The sequence below is a fragment of the Podarcis tiliguerta genome (genome assembly GCF_965153285.1).
Source record: "Podarcis tiliguerta genome assembly, chromosome: 3".
NCBI lineage: Eukaryota > Metazoa > Chordata > Lepidosauria > Squamata > Lacertidae > Podarcis > Podarcis tiliguerta.
In genome coordinates this window covers 11,041,265-11,060,172 of record NC_139536.1, presented here as the reverse complement: position 1 = coordinate 11,060,172, position 18,908 = coordinate 11,041,265, and the positions used below count along the sequence as shown (strand labels likewise).

The following is an 18,908-nucleotide window of genomic DNA, read 5'->3' as shown; positions in this document are numbered from 1 at the left end:
TCAATGCTCTCAGCCTCCTCTGTTCCCTCAATATTGGGGGGCTGAGTCACCCGCTAAGGAATCTTGAGGGGACTGGTGACACCTCCACCCCCTAGAGTTAGTGTGCCTGGTAGGACATCAGTGAATTTAGCATGGCCATAGTATCTTCATGGGTCGTCATTACAGTATAAGTTTTTTATATCTAAACTGAAGGGTCAGAAAAAACAAAGCAACAATCCCCCTTTTTTTTATATTTTCATTCCCAGGAACTTCCCAGGCGGCTACCGGCAGTTGCTCAAATGCCCATTTCTGAAAAACAGAAGGCATTTGACAATTTGCAGTTGTCTTCTTCGTGGTGTAACAATGTCTGGAATCGAGATATTTGAGAAAAGAGCACACTGTTTAAGTCTTAAAAGGAACTGAAGATCCCAGAACGTTTCTAGGCCTCTCGCGGACACTATCACTGCAAGTGCAAAGTTCTTTGCTGATACCAATGTGAGAAATTCACTTCGTAATAGTGAATAGCAAAAATTGTTCTCTGTTCATCTTGTTCAACAGTGAAAGCAATTATGCTTTCACATTGCAATTGCATGCCCTTTTATTTATTTTTTACATAATTCAATGAAATAAGAATTTCTTATTTCTTATTAATACACAGCGTTTTCAGGTTTTGGCGTTTGCAACATGTTTTTGCAAAGTAACATACCTGCACCCCTCACCTGTCCATTCTTTACCTTTGCACCACTTGTTGATATTCTGGCAACTCTGCTGATAAGCTGTGAATGTACTGTGGGTGGAATGTGCTCCCCCCCCTTCATTTTAAGGTTGTGAATCTTCACAGAACCACAGATTCCATGCACAGTATGTTTCCTACATTAACAGCAGAGCTCCCAGATGATGTGCAACTGCTGTCATGGGCCCCTGAGCTCCATTAGGATCTGGCATGGTTTGGTGGCCCCAGATGGAAGAGGAGAAAGAAGGAAGGAGAAGGAACAGACTGGGGGGATGGGACAGGAAAGTTGGCAACTGAGGGATGGAGGAGGGAGGGCCTCCCCTTGCGACTCTAGATATCAAAGTCCAAGAAGCAGATCTTCTGGCTATATCTACCACTCCTCCTGTAGAGCAGAGCAGAGCCTCATTGGGGAAATGGGAAGACTTCGACCAGCCAGAGAGAGAGGCAGGCACTGAACAGGAATTGGTGGTTGCAGCCCAAGAGACGATATACAGCCTATGAAAGGCTGCCTTCCGATGGCTCAAGTGGCAGAAACTCCATACCCTCCAACATTTCTCCAATGAAAATAGGACATCCTGCCATAGCCTCCAACATCTCTCCAATGAAAATAGGGACGTCCTAAGGAAAAGCGGGACATTCCGGGATCAAATCAGAAACCAGAATGGCTTCTGTAAATCCAGGGCTGTCCCTGGAACATAGGGACACTTGGAGGGTCTGTGTCACGGGTGATCGAAGTCCCGGCTGCGGACGTCAGGACCGGGGGCAAGATGGCAGGGTGGGAGCAGGAACAGGAGTCCAGAAGCCAGGAGTCAGAAAGCCAAGAGTCTGAGGGTCAGAGAACCGGGAGTCAAGAAGCCAAGGGTCTGAGGGTCAGGAAGCAAGGAGTCACAAAGTCAGGGATCCGAGGATCAAGAAGCAAGGAGTCACACAGTCAGGGGTCTGAGGATCAAGGAGCAAGAAGTCACGAAGGTAGGGGTCCGAGGATCAAGAAGCAAGGAGTCATGAAGTCAGCGGTCCGAGGATCAAGGAGCAAGAAGTCTCGAAGTCAGGGGTCCGAGGATCAAGAAGCAAGGAGTCACAAAGTCAGGGGTCCGAGGATCAAGGAGGAAGAAGTCACAAAGTCAGGGGTCCGAGGATCAAGAAGCAAGGAGTCATGAAGTCAGGGGTCCGAGGATCAAGGAGCAAGAAGTCTCGAAGTCAGAGGTCCAAGGATCAAGAAGCAAGGAGTCACGAAGTCAGGGGTCCGAGGATCAAGAAGCAAGGAGTCACGAAGTCAGGGGTCCGAGGATCAAGAAGCAAGAAGTCACGAAGTCAGGGGTCCGAGGATCAAGAAGCAAGGAGTCACAAAGTCAGGGGTCCGAGGATCAAGAAGCAAGGAGTTATGAAGTCAGGGGTCCGAGGATCAAGAAGCAAGGAGTCACAAAGTCAAGGGTCCGAGGATCAAGGAGCAAGAAGTCACGAAGTCAGGGGTCCGAGGATCAAGGAGGAAAAAGTCACAAAGTCAGGGGTCCGAGGATCAAGAAGCAAGGAGTCACAAAACCAGGGGTCCAAGGATCAAGAAGCAAGGAGTCATGAAGTCAGGGGTCCGAGGATCAAGGAGCAAGGAGTCACAAAGTCAGGGGTCCGAGGATCAAGGAGCAAGGAGTCACAAAGTCAGGGGTCCAAGGATCAAGGAGCAAGGAGCAAGGAGTCACAAAGTCAGGGGTCCAAGGAGCAGGGAGTCAACTGCAGCAAGGCAGGGAACGTGTTGCTGCAGCAAAGAGCTGAAGGGAAAATGCTGACCTTATATCCCTTCCCAGCCCTTGTGAGTTACCAACCGGCCTCACCTGTGTGGCCACGCCTTGCCTCTTCAGCTCAAACTTAGGAAGGCCCCAGTCCTGCAGAGCCCTATTGGTCACAGGGCTTGGCTCCTGCTCGCACACCTGACAGTCTGCATTTGTCGGCACACATACACAGGTCTCCATATTACAGAGACCAGAGACCTTTCCCGGATCCTTAAACAATGCCAGGGAAAGGCAAGGACACCAGGGACCCGTCGACAGCAGCCGAAGGAGTTAAACGTTGCCAGCACCCGGCATTTAAAAGCAAATCTATAGGCGAGTCAAACAATTAAGCGTCTTCAGGTAGGTGGTTTCATTCAAGGCTGCTGGAGAAACAGCAGTAGCAGCACTTATTCTCTTTGCGCAGCGTGGGTCCCAGCTGTGGTAAGCCCCAGCACCTGTTCCTTCCACATTCCTGCTGTTTCGGGGCTGTTAGCAACGGACTGCCAAGAGGGCCCTGGGAGGCTCATAATGGATCAAGGCAGGCGCTGAGTGTGGCCGTTGCTTAACTAATGGGTAGCTGTTCACTTTCGCACCAGTTGTTCTCTGGCTCTTTCCAAGATCAGAACTTGGAAGAAGGTTAGGCTCTTTGTATATAGCTTTCACATAGACTTGAATGAGGAAGATACCTCATTCAGAGAGACTTTGATAGAACTGAATGATGCTTCTCTCCAGCTTGCAAAGCTTTTAATGGAATAGGTTGTTATACACCCTTGTGCAAATTAATTGAAGCAAACAATTTAGTTTACTGTACAAAACTCACATATACAGTGGTACGTCTGGTTGTGGACGGGATCCGTTCCGGAGGCCCGTTCGCAACATGAAAAGAACGCAACCTGCGTCTGTGCGTCTGCGCATGCGTGGGTTGCAATTCACCGCTTCTGCGCATGCGCGGGATGTCATTTTGCGTGTCTGCGCATGCGCGAGCGGCAAAACCCGGAAGTAACCCTTTCCGGTACTTCTAGGTCGCCGTGGGACGTATCCTGAAAGAATGTAACATGAAGCAAACATAACATGAGGTATGACTGTATGTATATTAGTAACGGATATGACCTCTGCTATTTTAAAGCAGCATTTGAACACGGTTTGGCATGGAGTCTACTACAGTGGTACCTCGGGTTAAGTACTTAATTTGTTCCGGAGGTCCGTTCTTAACCTGAAACTGTTCTTAACCTGAAGCACCACTTTAGCTAATGGGGCCTCCTGCTGCCGCCACGCCACCAGAGCACGATTTCTGTTCTCATCCTGAAGCAAAGTTCTTAACCCGAGGTACTATTTCTGGGTTAGCGGAGTTTGCAACCTGAAGCGTATGTAACTTGAAGCGTATGTAACCCGAGGTACCACTATAGTTTCGAACAGTCACTGTTGATTTTCGGATCCCTGTACCACATCTGAATCAGCACCTGAATGAGCTTCTCCATAGTCGTACAGTCTACAGCACGGAGGCGACTTTGCATATAGCCCACAAGTTCTCAATGGGATTTACGTCCGGGGAATTCCCTGGCCAATCAAATACCTGTATTTGCAGCTCTGCCATGAATTTCTTCACCACTTTTGTTGTGTGACAGTGGGCTAGGTCCTGCTGCAATACCCCAGTACCATCAGGATACCTCTTTTCGAGCTTTGGAATAACTCTTTCGTAGAACCTCAATATATTGTGGCGAGCGCATTATTCCTTCTATTGGCTGCAGGCTTCTGACACCATAACGATCAACAGATTTTTCGTGTTTGTTTTGAGTACAGAATTACGAGTGAGATAGAAAACATGCTTTGTTTCAATTAATGTGCACAAGGGTGTAAGTTTTTTTTTGGGGGGGGGGAAGACTCCCCTAAAATATTTGAATTCATCAACGGGTTAGAATTTAAACGAACCCTTAAATTCCTGAGTGGAGACTGGAGTTTAAACCAGTGTCCAGGAAAAAGCCTGGCAGAAGTTCCTTTGCAAGGGAAACACCAGAATGGCAAAGGCCATTAGCAGAGTCTCTGGGCCGGACAGAAAATGGGCAAAGCCCCTCCCTGAGGTGAGAGATAGTTAGCAGAGACAAATGCTCAGATTTCCAGGAGGGAGGGGCAGAACTGCAGTGGGCAATGAAGAAAAGCGACCAGGAAAAAAATCTCTTTTTGGAGGAGGGGGCCAGCCCACGAGGCAGGCAGCTTGTTTTATGCTACAGATAAGAGGCTCAGACATGATGTTTGGGGTCTCTTGGAGACCGAAGCTGCAGCAATGGAACAAACAGGATCTTCTTGGGATGTGAATGCTCTCTCCATCTAGGTCCAGGCTGCATTATATGTAAATAAACCATATATCACACAGACACTGCTGTCTCTGCTGTGCCTCTTTGCTTGCTCTGCTTGGCCCCCTCCCTGGACGTAGCCAAGGCAGGGCAGGAGGGGAAGTTGCCCCCCCCCAATAAATAAAAATCAATACAAATCTGAAGTTCTGCCCCCCCAACAAACGACCAAAAATCCTGGCTATGCCCATGCCCTACCCCCGTTCTACCAGTAGAAAGGTAGCTACAGTGGTACCTCGGGTTACAGACACTTCAGGTTACAGACTCCGCTAACCCAGAAATAGTACCTCAGGTTAAGAACTTTGCTTCAGGCTGAGAACAGAAATCGCACGACAGTGGCGCGGCAGCAGCGGGAGGCCCCATTAGCTAAAGTGGTACCTCAGGTTACAGGTTAAGAACGGACCTCCGGAACGAATTAAGTTCTTAACCTGAGGTACCATTGTATGTAATTTTGTGTGTGTGTAAATAGAACATGTTTTACAGTTATACCTCATGTTACATTTGCTTCATGTTACGTCTCTTCAGGTTGCATCTCGCGGCGACCCGGAAGTACCAGAAAGGGTTACTTCCAGGTTTCGCCGCTCGCGCTTCGCGCATGCGCATAAGTGCCAAATCGCGCCGCGGACGCTTCAGGTTGCGCTCTTTTCAGGTTGTGAGTGGGCCTCCGGAACGGATCTTGTTCACAACCAGAGGTACCACTGTATTAATAATTTTTATAATTTATACAAACTACAATTACATAAAACGATAGGAACATAATGAAATATTTTAGAAGCAGAAAAAGATAGAATCATAGAACTGGGACCCAAGGGTCATCTAGTCCAACCCCCTGAATTGTAGGAAACTCAGTTAAAGCATCCATGACAGATGGCCATCCAACCTCCGCTTAAAAACCTCCAAGGAAGGAGAGCCCACAACCTCCTGAGGGAGATCCATCTTTCATGTATTATAAAAAGTAAACAACACTTATTTGACCCCAGTTATTTGACCCAAAGGGGGAAACCAACAGATACAGTCCAAAGGGCGCACTGGGAGTTCTGTATATGTGTGGAGAATTTTAAAGAGCTGACCTGGTGCGAAAAGATCTTGTCATCCGGAGGAGCCCTGGTTGCCTAGATAAAACACTATAATAATTATAATAATATTTTTTTATTTATACCCTGCCCATCTGGCTGGGTTTCCCCAGCCACTCTGGGCGGCTTCCAACAAAACACTAAAACACAATAACCTATTAAGCTCCCCACACCCTTACCTGGGAGTAAGACCCACTGAACTCATTGTGGCTGTCTTCTGAGTCGATGCTTACTAGATGCACTTACTAGATGCAAGTCAGCAGCACCAGACAACCCCAATCCGCTAGGCTCTGGAGTAGATTTCACCCTGCTCTTTGCAGAACCGGGCTGGCACTGCCGACGGGCCCTGCACCCCTTGGCAACATTCAAAGGCCCTGATCCGCTAGGCCCTGGGGTGGATTGCTCCCTGCACCTCTGAGAGTCAGGCCCAGGCTGCCACCGGGTGCAGCCCTGGCGGCAGCAACAAGCAGCTCCGGTTCACCCAGCCCTACCCATTGCCACCGCATGTCTTCACCTGGGGGTTCTAGATCGCAGGCTCTACTGCTCAAATCGGGAACCTCAGCGATCGCGCTCTCCCGCCAGAAACGTACCAGGACTGCTCCAAGAAAACACATGAGGCAAAAATGGCCTTGGTGAAGATTTGACGTTTTCATCCCCAGAAAGTTTTTGATTTGAGTTTCTACTGAAATGAGACTGCATTTTAATGTTGTATTTTAATCTTGTTTTTAAGTTGTATTTTAATCAATTGTTTTTATACCTGGTGTTAACCGCCCTGAGCCCGGCTTGGCTGGGGAGGGCAGGGTATAATAATAATAATAATAATAATAATAATAATAATAATAATAATTAAGTACTAGGCCCTGACGGGCTGCTCCCTTACCCGCTTGCAATTGGCCAAGCGGATAGCCAGCCTAGCAGGATTTTTTTTTAAAAAAATCTTTTTTCTTCACTTCTCACTTCCCACGGTGGTCCCCGAGCCTCGTGCTGTGGCCACCCATTTACAAAATTTTCACCTGTAAGGTAAAAAAAGGTAAAGGATCCATGGATGGTTAAGTCCAGTCAAAGACGACTACGGGGTTGCGGCGCTAATCTCACTTTCAGGCTGAGGGAGCCGGTGTTTGTCCACAGACAGCTTTCCGGGTCATGTGGCCAGCAGGACTAAACCGTTTCTGGCGCAACGGCTCACTCCATCGCTCAGATTCGAACTACAGTCATACCTCGGGATGAATACGCTTCAGGCTGAGCATTTTCGGGTTGCGCTCTGCGGCGACCTGGAAGTAATGGAATGCGTTACTTCTGGGTATCGCCGCTTACGCATGTGCCGACGCTCAAAATGACGTCATGCGGAAGCGGCGAAACACGACCCACGTACACGCAGACGCATGTTACGTTCACTTCAGGATGCGAATGGGGCTCCGGAACGGATCCCGTTCACATCCAGAGGTACCACTGTACTGACCTTCTGATTAGCAAGCCCAAGAGGCTCAGTGGTTTAGACCACAGCGCCACCTGCTTTCACCGGTTGGGAAAGACTGCATTATAAGACCCTCGTGGTATCTTCCAACTCCACGATTCTTTGATCCTATCCACTTTTTCCACACATATTTTTACTCACTTTTCTTATTTGCATTTTTGCCCCCTGCAAGAAAAAGCTCCAGGTGTAAACTTTCCTCATAAGAGAGTTGTTCTAGCTCCTTGATCATGTTTGGCTTTTTTTGAACCCGATCCAAGTCTGCAACTGTCCTTTTCAGAGTCATTATTTAGAACATCTGCACAAGGCCGGTGCTAACAGGTTCCGATGGAGAGGATATGAAGGACCGGTCAGCAGAATTTTTATGACAGACGCCGTCACGGTGGAATGCTGGCTTTGTGATATTTATTGTCGCTGACAAAATGGATCCCGGCCAGCCTTTCGAACTATATATGTAGTCCTTTTCCCAGCATGCTTTATGGGAAACTGTAATTCTTTTCCAGATGACATGAGGCCGATGACAGAAGAATGGCGCAATTAGATTTACACATGATTAGAACTGCAATTTGCACCGAGCTCTGACCTCCAGCTGTATGCAAATGGCAGACATTCAATTTGGGGTGGATAAAATGGCTGACCTTTCGAGAGTTCATTCAGGGCTGATCAATACACACACACACACACACACACACACACACACACCTCTCATTGTCCATATTTGATTATACTTATGGGTGAACATGTACTGTACTTGAGAGTAGAATCCAGATTGGTTTCAGAGTTGGGTTGGTCAACTTTACCGGCATTTGCTGGTTTGTCAGCTGCTACCCTACCTTGGGGGGACGCAGGTGGCACTGTGGGTTAAACCACAGAACCTAGGGCTTGCCAATCAGAAGGTCGCGGTTCGAATCCCCGCAATGGGGTGAGCTCCCATTGCTCGGTCCCTGCTCCTGCCAACCTAGCAGTTCAAAAGCATGTCAAAGTGCAAGTAGATAAATAGGTTCCGCTCCGGCGGGAAGGTAAACGGCGTTTCCGTGCTCTGCTCTGGTTTGCCAGAAGCGGCTTAGTCATGCTGGCCACATGACCCGGAAGCTGTACGCTGGCCCCCTCAGCCAATAAAGCGAGATGAGCACCGAAACCCCAGAGTCAGCCACGACTGGACCTAGTGGTCAGGGATCCTCTTTACCTTTACCCTACCTTGGGGGGATGCGGGGGGCACTGTGGGTTAAACCACAGAGCCTAGTACTTGCTGATCAGAAAGTTGGTGGTTCGAATCCCTGTGACGGGGTGAGCTCCCATTGTTCGGTCCCTGCTCCTGCCAACCTAGCAGTTCGAAAGCACATGAAAGTGCAAGTAGATAAATAGGTACCGCTCCGGTGGGAAGGTAAACAGCGTTTCCATGCACTGCTCTGGTTCGCCAGAAGCGGCTTAGTCATGCTGGCCACATGACCCGGAAGCTGTACGCCGGCTCCCTTGGCCAATAAAGTGAGATGAGAGCCGCAACCCCAGAGTCGGTCACGACAGGACCTAATGGACAGGGGTCCCCTTTAGCTTTACCCTACCTTGGAAGATGGTGAAATCTCCTTCACTGAAGATTTCTAAACAGATGTTGAATGGTCAGCTGTGATTGCTAGACTGCAGGGGGTTGGATTAGATGACTAGGGTCCCTTCCACCTCTACAATTCTGGGATAAAAGCACCTGCAAGCCTCTCCATGACCAAGAGCCCTTAAGAATCATGCTTGCAAGTCCCCTATAGACCTTGTTGCTGAATGTGGAAAACCTGGGTGTGTGGGGGGGACGGGGGACGGGACACATCAGGGCGCATGGTTCGCAGCTCGAAATCATTTCCCTTTAATAATGCCTGAAGGGGGGGCTCAAAGTACCCTTAATTTCCTTTCCGCTGAAATGCCACCAGGTGCGTTCTGCTATTTGGTCTGGAGCCCCAACCTCTCGTTTCTTTCTCTTGGGTCTCTGCAGTTAAATTATGATGATGAGATAAGTTCCATCGCAATTAACTCATCATGTTACTGCTTTTGATCGCTGTATCATAAAAGGCCCTGGCTTGTGAACAGCAGCCGGCTTGTTCTCTGCCGTTTAGGAAGGCTAAACGGTCAAGTATTGTTATTAAAAAAGAGAGAAAAGAATGGAAGAAGGGGGCTCCTTCTCTTGGAAGTTCAGGCAGGAAAGGGGCCCTGATTTATTTATTTTAATGGTTTAAGGTTTCAGACAAAGAAAGGATGTGTAAGAGAATCATACCCTTTTCACCACTCCCACTCCCCACTTTCTGGCTTGATCCAGAGCACAGCCAACCCAATGTACCTGCACAGTAAAAACATGATCCAATAATTAATCTCAACTAGGGCCAGGGCCTTTTCAGTACTGGCCCTGACTTGGTGGAACGCTCTGTCACAAGAGACTAGGGCCCTGCGGGATTTGACATCTTTCTGCAGGGCCTGCAAGACAAAGCTGTTGGTTTGGATTCAGTCTGACCCTTATGTTCCCCCCTCCCTTACAGTTTTGATCTATGGGCTACTTTTAAAATGAGGCTGCATTTTAAATTGCATTTTAACCTGCATTTTAAATTGCCCCCCCCCCCCTTTTCCTATTATGTTTTTACTGTAATTTTACTGGTGTTAGCCACCCTGGCTGGGGAAGGAGGGGTATAAATAAAATTTACTATTATTATTATTATTATTATTATTATTATGGTGTAGAAGGCAACAACGGGGCTTGTCTCCCAGTCCATCATCGGAAGGGCTAGAGCAGACAGGGCTTCCACAACATGGAACCTGCCAAGCAGAATCAGGCCCGCTATTCCTGTGTGGCAGCTCACTAGGCTCTTGATAAATAATGTTCTGCTTATGCTGCCTGCCTGGGTGTGCAAGGATGTGCTAGAATCAGTATTTTAGAGTTGGAGGAGGCCTTGGAATGCAGGAGCTACAAACAGGGTGCTCACATTGCACGTAGCCAAATGCATAATAACATATGCCGATGAAAATAGGGACGCCCTATTCTACAATATTATCATTATTAATAATAACTTTCTTTATATCCCTCCCATCTGACTGGATTGCCCAGTCACTCTGGGTGGCCGCCAACAAAAAACGTAGCAAAACTATGCAGGGCTGCCTTGAGATATCTTCTAAAGGCTGTATCTCATTGGCTGGGTGTTATGTACTAACCTTGGATCCTAGAACAACAGGCAAGTAGGATCCTAGAATGCAACAGCTGATTGGCTTGCCGGAGAAGACCAATCAGGCTCCAGGAAGACGTTAATCAGCCTATTAGGCTGGTAGGATTGCAGAATGCAACAACTGATTGGCCTGCATGAAAAGACCAATCAGGCTCCAGGAGGGAAGCAGAATCAGCCAATCAGACGGGACTCATTGTGTAAATAATGTATATAAAAGCCTGAGGCTTGGGGGGCAATTCAATCACTGTTTTACAAGCTGTGATAAAGAGCATGAAATAACTATATTTCACTTCGATAACTCCATATCCTCCCACACTTCTCCAATGAAATTAGGGATGTCTTAAGGAAAGGCGGGACATTCTGGGATCAAATCAGAAACCAGGACAGCTTCTGTAAATTCAGGACTGTCCTTGGAAAATAGGGACACTTGGAGAATCTGTAATAACTGGCCAGACTGCAGTCTCCTTAGTCTCTCTGGGGTCTCTTTGCACAACCAGGGAATCTAGTGAACCAGTAAAGGCGGTGAAGGTCCTGTGTGAGTGTCTGGAGGCGGTTGTAGGATGGATGGCAGCTACAGATTGAGGTTTATGTTAGGATATTTCCGTTCCACCTTAAAGGGAGCAGGCTTTGTGAGTCACAGAGTCTGCGTATTTCCTGTTCACAGGAAGTTTATGTTTTGTCTATTGCTTTCGTTTCTCTCTCTGTGCCTGAGACACCGAAGCAGGCAGTCATGTTTTCTTTGTTCTGACCAACGCTGAATAAACTTGTAAATAATGCTCTCCTGCGTGCATCTTTCGCTGTGTGAATTCTGCTGATAGAGCGTGCATCAGCTCTGGAATGTGGCAAGGTATTTCTGAAGCTCGTGTCGCTAATTGCTGATACTGCGTGTCTACGGGAGATCGATGATCGCAACAGAGGCGACGTGGAGCCATGATGGACTTTGTCTCCCTGGCAGTATCTCAACAGTTTAATCCTGACAAGACAGAGTACTGTTTTTGGGGGACAGGAGGCAGGCAGGTGTGGAGGACTCCCTGGTCCTGAATGGGGTAACTGTGCCCCTGAAGGACCAGGTGCGCTAGGACTACTGCAATGCACTCTACGTGGGGCTACCTTTGAAGGTGACCCAGAAACTACAACTAATCCAGCAGCTAGACTGGTGACGGGGTGACAACTAATCCAGCAGCTAGACTGGCGGCAGCTAGACTGGTGACGGGGAGCGGCCGCTGAGACCACATAACACCAGTCTTGAAAGACCTACATTTGCTCCTAGTACATTTCCGAGCACAATTCAAAGTGTTGGTGCTGACCTTTAAAGCCCTAAACGGCCTTGGCCCAGTATATCTGAAGGAGCGTCTCCACCTCCATCGTTCTGCCTGGACACTGAGGTCCAGCGCCGAGGGCCTTCTGGCGGTTCCCTCACTGCGGGAAGCCAGGTTACAGGGAACCAGGCAGAGGGCTTCTTGGTAGTGGTGCCCGCCCTGTGGAACGCCCTCCCAGCAGATGTCAAAGAGAAGAACAAGTATCAGACTTTTAGAAGACATCTGAAGGCAGCCCTCTTTAGGGAAGCTTTTAATGTTTAAAAGACCACTGTATTTTAATACTTTAATACAGATGGGCAGGGTATAAATAATAAATTCTATTCTACTCTACTCTACTCTACTCTACTCTACTCTACTCTACTCTATTCTATTCTAGCCTATTCTAGCCTTCCTTATCATATCCCTGGAACCTGGGTTATTTATTTTATTTCAATATTTTTAAAAATCTTGCTTTTTTGACCCAATTTGGGGCCACTTTATGATGGGGGTTGCAGTTCGACAACTGGAAGAAGGGGAGTGGCAGGTTTTCTCTTCCCTCCCCAATCCATAACTTCGCTCCCCTTACGAAGGAGAGAGCAGCTAAGCACAGTCTGGCTGAATCATTTCTCTCTAGCTTTTGTTTCCATCCGTCGCGTCTGTCGACAAACGGAGTGAAAACTCTCCAGTTTAACTTTCATTTGCACTTTATCGATTCGGAGGGCGCGGAGCGGATAATACGAGGACACGGTTTTTCTTAATGAAAGGAGGGGAAAACAATTCTAACCCTTTCCAACTTTTCACAGATGAAATTAGAGGCACCCTTGTTTTTCGCTCCCTCTCCGCTAACGCTGGAGCTCATGGCCATCTGATGAAGAGTGATGTTGGAAGGAAGGTGCAGGATGAATAAAAGGAAAGACTTAAGGCAATAAAAAACTATTTTACTTTTAAAAGACAACTGAAGATGGCCCTGTTTAGGGAAGTTTTTAATGTCTGATGCTGTATTGTTTTTAATGTTCGGTTGGAAGCTGCCCAGAGTGGCTGGGGAAACCCAGCCAGATGGGTGGGGTATAAACAATAAATTATTATTATTATTACTATTATTAGGCATATTCTTGGAGAAGAAAGCTACTAGAAAGGATGACTCTGTTCTGCTTCCACAGTTGGAGGCAGTAATGCATCTAAAGGCCAGTTGCTGCAATTCCACCCATAGTATTTTAGGCAGCAACTTCTTCTTTTTACATTACTTATTTGTATCGCTTGCATAAAGTAGTTAAAAATAAATCACGTGTAAAAATATCGTTAATATAAGCCAACCATCAATTATTAGTGTTTGTGTGAGGTTATCCTGTCTTGTGAACCACGCTGAGATCTTTAGATGAAGGGCAGTATATAAATTTAATTAACAACAACAAGAAGAAGAAGTTTGCAATCCAGATAGGAAAATATCATGGGAGGAATTTAACATCATGCTAAGATGATTGATCCATCCATCAGGGTGAGTATTTTGGTTTGCCAAGGAGAACAATTCCTTCCTTCTCCTAATAATAATAATAATAGTAATAGTAATAATAATAATAATAATAATAATAATTAATAAAATAAAATCATCACCATCATCATCATCATCATCTGGATGGGTTTCCCCAACCACTCTGGGCGGCTTCCAACTGAATATTAAAAACAATACAGCACCAGACATTAAAAACTGATCTGGGCTCCTCCGGACCCCCCAAGCCAATTTCAGGAGGGGGGAAAGAGGGGAAAATCCCACTTGATAAAGTAGACTTTTCTATATATGGATTTACGAGAACTTGTACAGTGGTACCTCGTGCTACATACGCTTCAGGTTACATACGCTTCAGGTTGCAGACTCTGCTAACCCAGAAATAGTGCTTCAGGTTAAGAACTTTGCTTCAGGATAAGAACAGAAATTGTGCTCCGGCGGCACGGCAGCAGCGGGAGGCCCCATTAGCTAAAGTGGTACCTCAGGTTAAGAACAATTTCAGGTTAAGAACGGACCTCTGGAACAAATTAAGTACTTAACCCGAGGTACCACTGTACTTCATTATTCCGCTAAATAAATAAACAAACAAACTCTATTTCTCTTCAGGACTATTTTAAAAAAGTTTTAACATGTATTTCTGCAAAACTTTGGGTTCCTCCAAACCTGCTAAGACCGCCTCCTCCTGTACGGACACCGGAGAGCACTGTTTGGGCTACACAAGGATCAGTCCTCAGTGAACTGAGTTCACTGATAGACTATATTAAAAGATGTCAAAAATCGTGACTGGATTGGGTTACACTTGTTTCGGCACAACGGCCACTTGCCACATGATGTTCATATAATGGACTGTACCACATCAAGCTGCAGGGGGGGGGGATATCACTTTTGAATGCTGCCCTATGTAAAAATTCCCTGCAAATAGAAAGGTAGCACATCAGGGAAGAGTATTCTAGTCAATGTTTTGCCTGTTGCGCTTGGATTTTCTTTACCTATTAGCAGGATTTTTAAAAAAAATAACACAGGGGGAGCCTGAAGAAACCACTTCACCTCCATTTTGATCTAGTCAAATCTACCATTTCAACACTCTACAGGTTCATTTTGCTGCCTGTGTACAGCCCAAGCCAAAGAGCCTAAAAAGGTAAAGATAAAGGACCCCTGGGCAGTTAAGTCCAGTTAAAAGCGACTATGGGATGCGGCACTCACCCCGCTTTCAGGCCGAGGAAGCCGGTGTTTGTCCACAGACAGCTTTCCAGGTCATGTGGCCAGCATAATAAAACCGTTTCTGGAGCAATGGAACACCGTGACGGAAACCAGAGTGCACAGAAACACCATTTACCTTCCTGCTGCAGTGGTACCTATTTATCTACTTGCACTGGCATGCTTTTGAACTGCTAGGTTGGCAGGAGCTGGGATAGAGCAACGTGAGCTCACTCCACTGCGGGGATTCGAACTGCTGAACTTCTGATCGGCGAGCCCAAGTGGCTCAGTTTTTGACCTATAAAGCTCAAAACTCTGAAAACCTTGTGAACACCTTTTCCTCATACAAGGCTATCCAGAACCTTACGGTCATCATCATGCAAGGTCCTTCTTTGGGTATCACCTACAAGAGATGTCCGGAGGGTGGCAGTGAGTAGACGGGCCTTTTCAGTGGTAGCCCCCGACTTGCACCCAAGGGAGCTCGCTGGACACCAACACTGACATTTTTTCCAGCACCAGATGACAACCTTTTTCCTCTTCCAGGGAATTTGTGTAGAATTCATGCAGTCGATGCACGTCACTTTATTCGATGGGAGTTTTTGCAATTGATTTCTTTTCTTGGTGAAGTTTCAGTGTATTTTAGATATAGCCTTTTGTTATTGCTGTGAGCTGCTCCAGATTTTTTCTGTAGCTCGTGCATTGAATTTAATAAAAAGTAATACTATGATTATTTGGCAAGCATACTTGTTTTTTTGTTTTGTTTTCACTTTCAGGGGTCTCTTGAAGACTTCTTTATTCTGGCAACGGACCATGGCGATGTTTAAAATTAATGTCCTCGGGTAGTCAGTCAATTAAATGATTTATATTGCTTTTAATGGTTTTCTAAACGATGTCACTGCCCTGATATTTTACGAGAGTGGTATATAAATAATTTAATAAAATAAATAAATACGTGAGGATAATAATAGAGTGGGCCACCTATTTATTGAAGATGGAATCTGAGGGCTGCTATTCCATAAGGGTGCTTCTGTATTTTTAGATATGGGTGGGAGATAAATGTCTGCATGCCAAAATACAACTGCCCACTAAGTTTCACAAGCGTTCATTCAGAAATCCTTTCTGTCCTATTTCTACATTGATCTGTGGCTTTTATTTTTAGAAGTTCACAAAATGCCGCCCGATTTTTAAACGCATTTTTCTGCAAGTATGCATTTTACCCCCTCTCACTTTCCTGAGATACACGCATTTCAGTAAACATTTGAGCCTGAAAGATGCATTTTGCTACTTTTAAAAAATATGTTTTAAGTAAAGAATTGTATTGCAAAATTCCAGATATGGGGAAATGGAAATATGTATTACCCACCCAGGAAATGCAAATTACCATATTATTCGTCCCATAAGACGCACCTAGTTTTTAGAGGAGGAAAACAAGAAAAAAAATTATCCTGAACGAAACAGTGGGTGTATGATTTTTGTGGTTCATGCTGTGGCCACAGACATGTGATCTGATGGTGAGTTTGGGGTAGCCCAATGCAAAAATCCTGAGGATCCATGTGGATCCGTGCTTTGTCACCATGTTTTTGCACCATTGCAGCCCCAGGAAACAGTGGATGCATGGTTTTTTGGGTGCAGGCTGTAGCCATGGACATGCTATGTGATCTGGTAGTGAATTTCGGGTGACCCAATGTAAAAATCCTGAGGATCCATGGGCTTTTACCTCCCCCCTCCCAGGCAGCCTCCTTTATCTCTAGCATCCCTTATCTTGCACCCGATCGCTTGCCGATCAGCTGCTCAGTGGCTTTGTTTCAACACTCACTTCCCTCTTTCAAAAAAAGAGAGCATGATCTGCTTTCTGCCCCTGGGCAATTTGGCTCCAGGGACCACGCATTTGCTCCATAAGACACACAGGCATTCTCCCTTCCTTTTTAGGAAGAAAAAAGTGTGTCTTATGGAGCAAAAAATACGGTAGGTTGGTTCACTTAGGCAAGCTTTTAATATTTGATGAATTATTGTATTTTAATATTTTGCTGGCAGCAGCCCAGAGTGGCTGGGGGAAACCCAGCCAGATGGGTGGGATATAAATAATAAAAATTATTATTATTATTAAACATGTGCGCCAAACCTTGAGCATCTCTACTGGCTACCTACTCAGATTTTAACTCTAAATGCACACGCTAGCACACACTGGTAATAGTTGACAAAGGAATTGCCAGCACAGTGTTAGAAATAAAAAACTGATTCCTAATATTTCCCATGATAGGAATCTGCCTTACACTGAGCCAGGCTATTTGTCCATTCAGATCATCATGGCGATTTCTGACTGGCAGCATCTTTCCAGGGTCTTAGGCAGTGAAGTAGTTCCCATCGCCACCGGATACAACATCCTTTTTTTACTCAAGGATCTGTGGCCTTCTAGATGTTACTGAACTCCAGCTCCCATCAGCCCAAGGCAGCCTGGCCAACGGTCAGCGATGATGGGCATTGTAGTCAAGCAAAATTTGGAAAGCCACAGGGTCTCCTCACATCATAGCTGTCAATTTACAGATTTGAAAATAAGGGACCAGCAGCCTCGGAAATAGGGGATCGGCAGCCAAAATAAGGGATTTTGCTTAGCTTATACATAAATCCGGCACTGATGGAGCCATGCTGCTTTTGCTGCGACTGACTGTGCTTTGCAGGGGGTTGGACTAGATGATCCTACGCCTCTGGCTTCCCCTGCAAGAGAGGGGCTGCCTGCCCGCCCGCCGCCACCCGTCTCCTCACGACGTGCCCAGGGGGAAAAGGGAGAGGCGGAGACGCGGCAGCTCGTGCGCACGCTCTCTCTCGCGTCGGAGGACCCCAAGCCGCTGCTTCCCTCCTGACCCGGGCGAGCATGGAACCCGGTAAATTTAAGGGACATCATCAATAAGGGACAGCACTGGGACACGGCGCTGGGATAAGGGAGCTTCCCACCAAATAAGGGACGGTTGACAGCTATGCCCCACATCCTTTTCTTTAACAGGAGTTTGAATGGGATCGGACCAGAGACATTCTTGCATGCAAAACATCAGCTCTATCACTCGGCTTTGGTCCTCCCAGAAAAAGCCAAATCAGAGACGGAACATGGATCGAGATTTTCCTGGGATAGCTGCCGGAAATTGTGGGCCATCATCAACTATCATCATCATCAAACCTTTTATTGGCATCACATGCAAACATCCAAAACTATAACTAGGGATATTTAAAATATGGCATTTATAGTATGGGCTTTGGCCTAGATGGTTATTTCCAGCAGAATTCAAAACAATGCTGTCAATATTATTTGGAAAGAATTTGGCATTTGGGATTTATGCGGAGCTAATCGGCAATACAGTGGTATCTCGGGTTGCAAATGCTTCAGGTTACAGACTCCGCTTACCCAGAAATAGTACCTCGGGTTAAGAACTTTGCTTCAGGATGAGAACAGAAATCGTGCTCTGGCGGCGCGGCGACAGCAGGAGGCCCCATTAGTTAAAGTGGTGCTTCAGGTTAAGAACAGTTTCAGGTTAAGAACAGACCTCCGGAATGAATTAAGTTCTTAACCTGAGGTACCACTGTAAAGTTGATGTCAGTAAGATATATAAAAACATCCCCCCCTCTCTCTTTCTGACTATAGATACATGCTCCCACAAACATATATCACACACACAAATAACTGTGTGACGCTGTCCAACAACCCTCTAATTTTTATGGCACAAGTTTTACCTTTATGAACTAATGAGTCCGATGACTGAAGAACCTTTGCTAAAAAAAGGCACAGGGTACCTTTTGTTTTTTCAGTAAGTGCACAAAGACACCGACAACGAAAATCTGTCTTGCAATTAAAATTACGGTTTGAGGGGGGAAAAGGGGGAGATTTTCCAATCTTTGATGAAAGCATAAAGCACGTGACTCAAGATGCAAAGGAAACCCTGAGAAACATTTGCCCGGCTTGGCTAACAATGCAGATTTAGCAAGGATAGTGACTTACCTGTCCTTTCCTCTTCCTTTTAAACGTTAGCAATTTCTCTAAATCCTCCCTTGCTTGCTTGACTGCTAACACTGACTTGCTGCTAAAGCGGCTTGGCGACCTGCTATGTCACATGATAAACTGGAGGAAAATAATGTGAACAAGTTATTAACACTTCAAGGCTGACCCTTCCCTCTTCCCCAGAATGCTTTGGGCCTCCTTATTGATCGGGTCTACGTCGCTTTTTGTCACCTGGGAATTAACAATTTGATGTTTTATTTGACCATTTATCTCTTTAGCCAAACTGTTGCAATCTCTTTGACCTTTTAAAATGTTTATGACAAGGTGTTTGGCTGTTAATTGCTAGACATAAAAGACCGA

At 46.2% G+C, this 18,908-nt stretch overlaps 1 long non-coding RNA gene across 2 annotated transcripts in view; it reads right to left on the bottom strand.

The window, feature by feature from the left end:
- The window catches only part of LOC310674049, a 75,339-nt gene that overhangs the window by 30,716 nt on the left and 25,715 nt on the right, over nt 1-18,908 (bottom strand). The window contains exon 1 of one of the 2 annotated variants that reach the window (XR_014509358.1): nt 18,549-18,631. The exons of the other annotated variant lie outside the window; for it this stretch is intronic. This is a non-coding gene — a long non-coding RNA (uncharacterized lncRNA). Of the gene's footprint in view, nt 1-18,548; nt 18,632-18,908 lie in introns of those variants that run through there. 2 annotated transcript variants of the gene reach the window in all.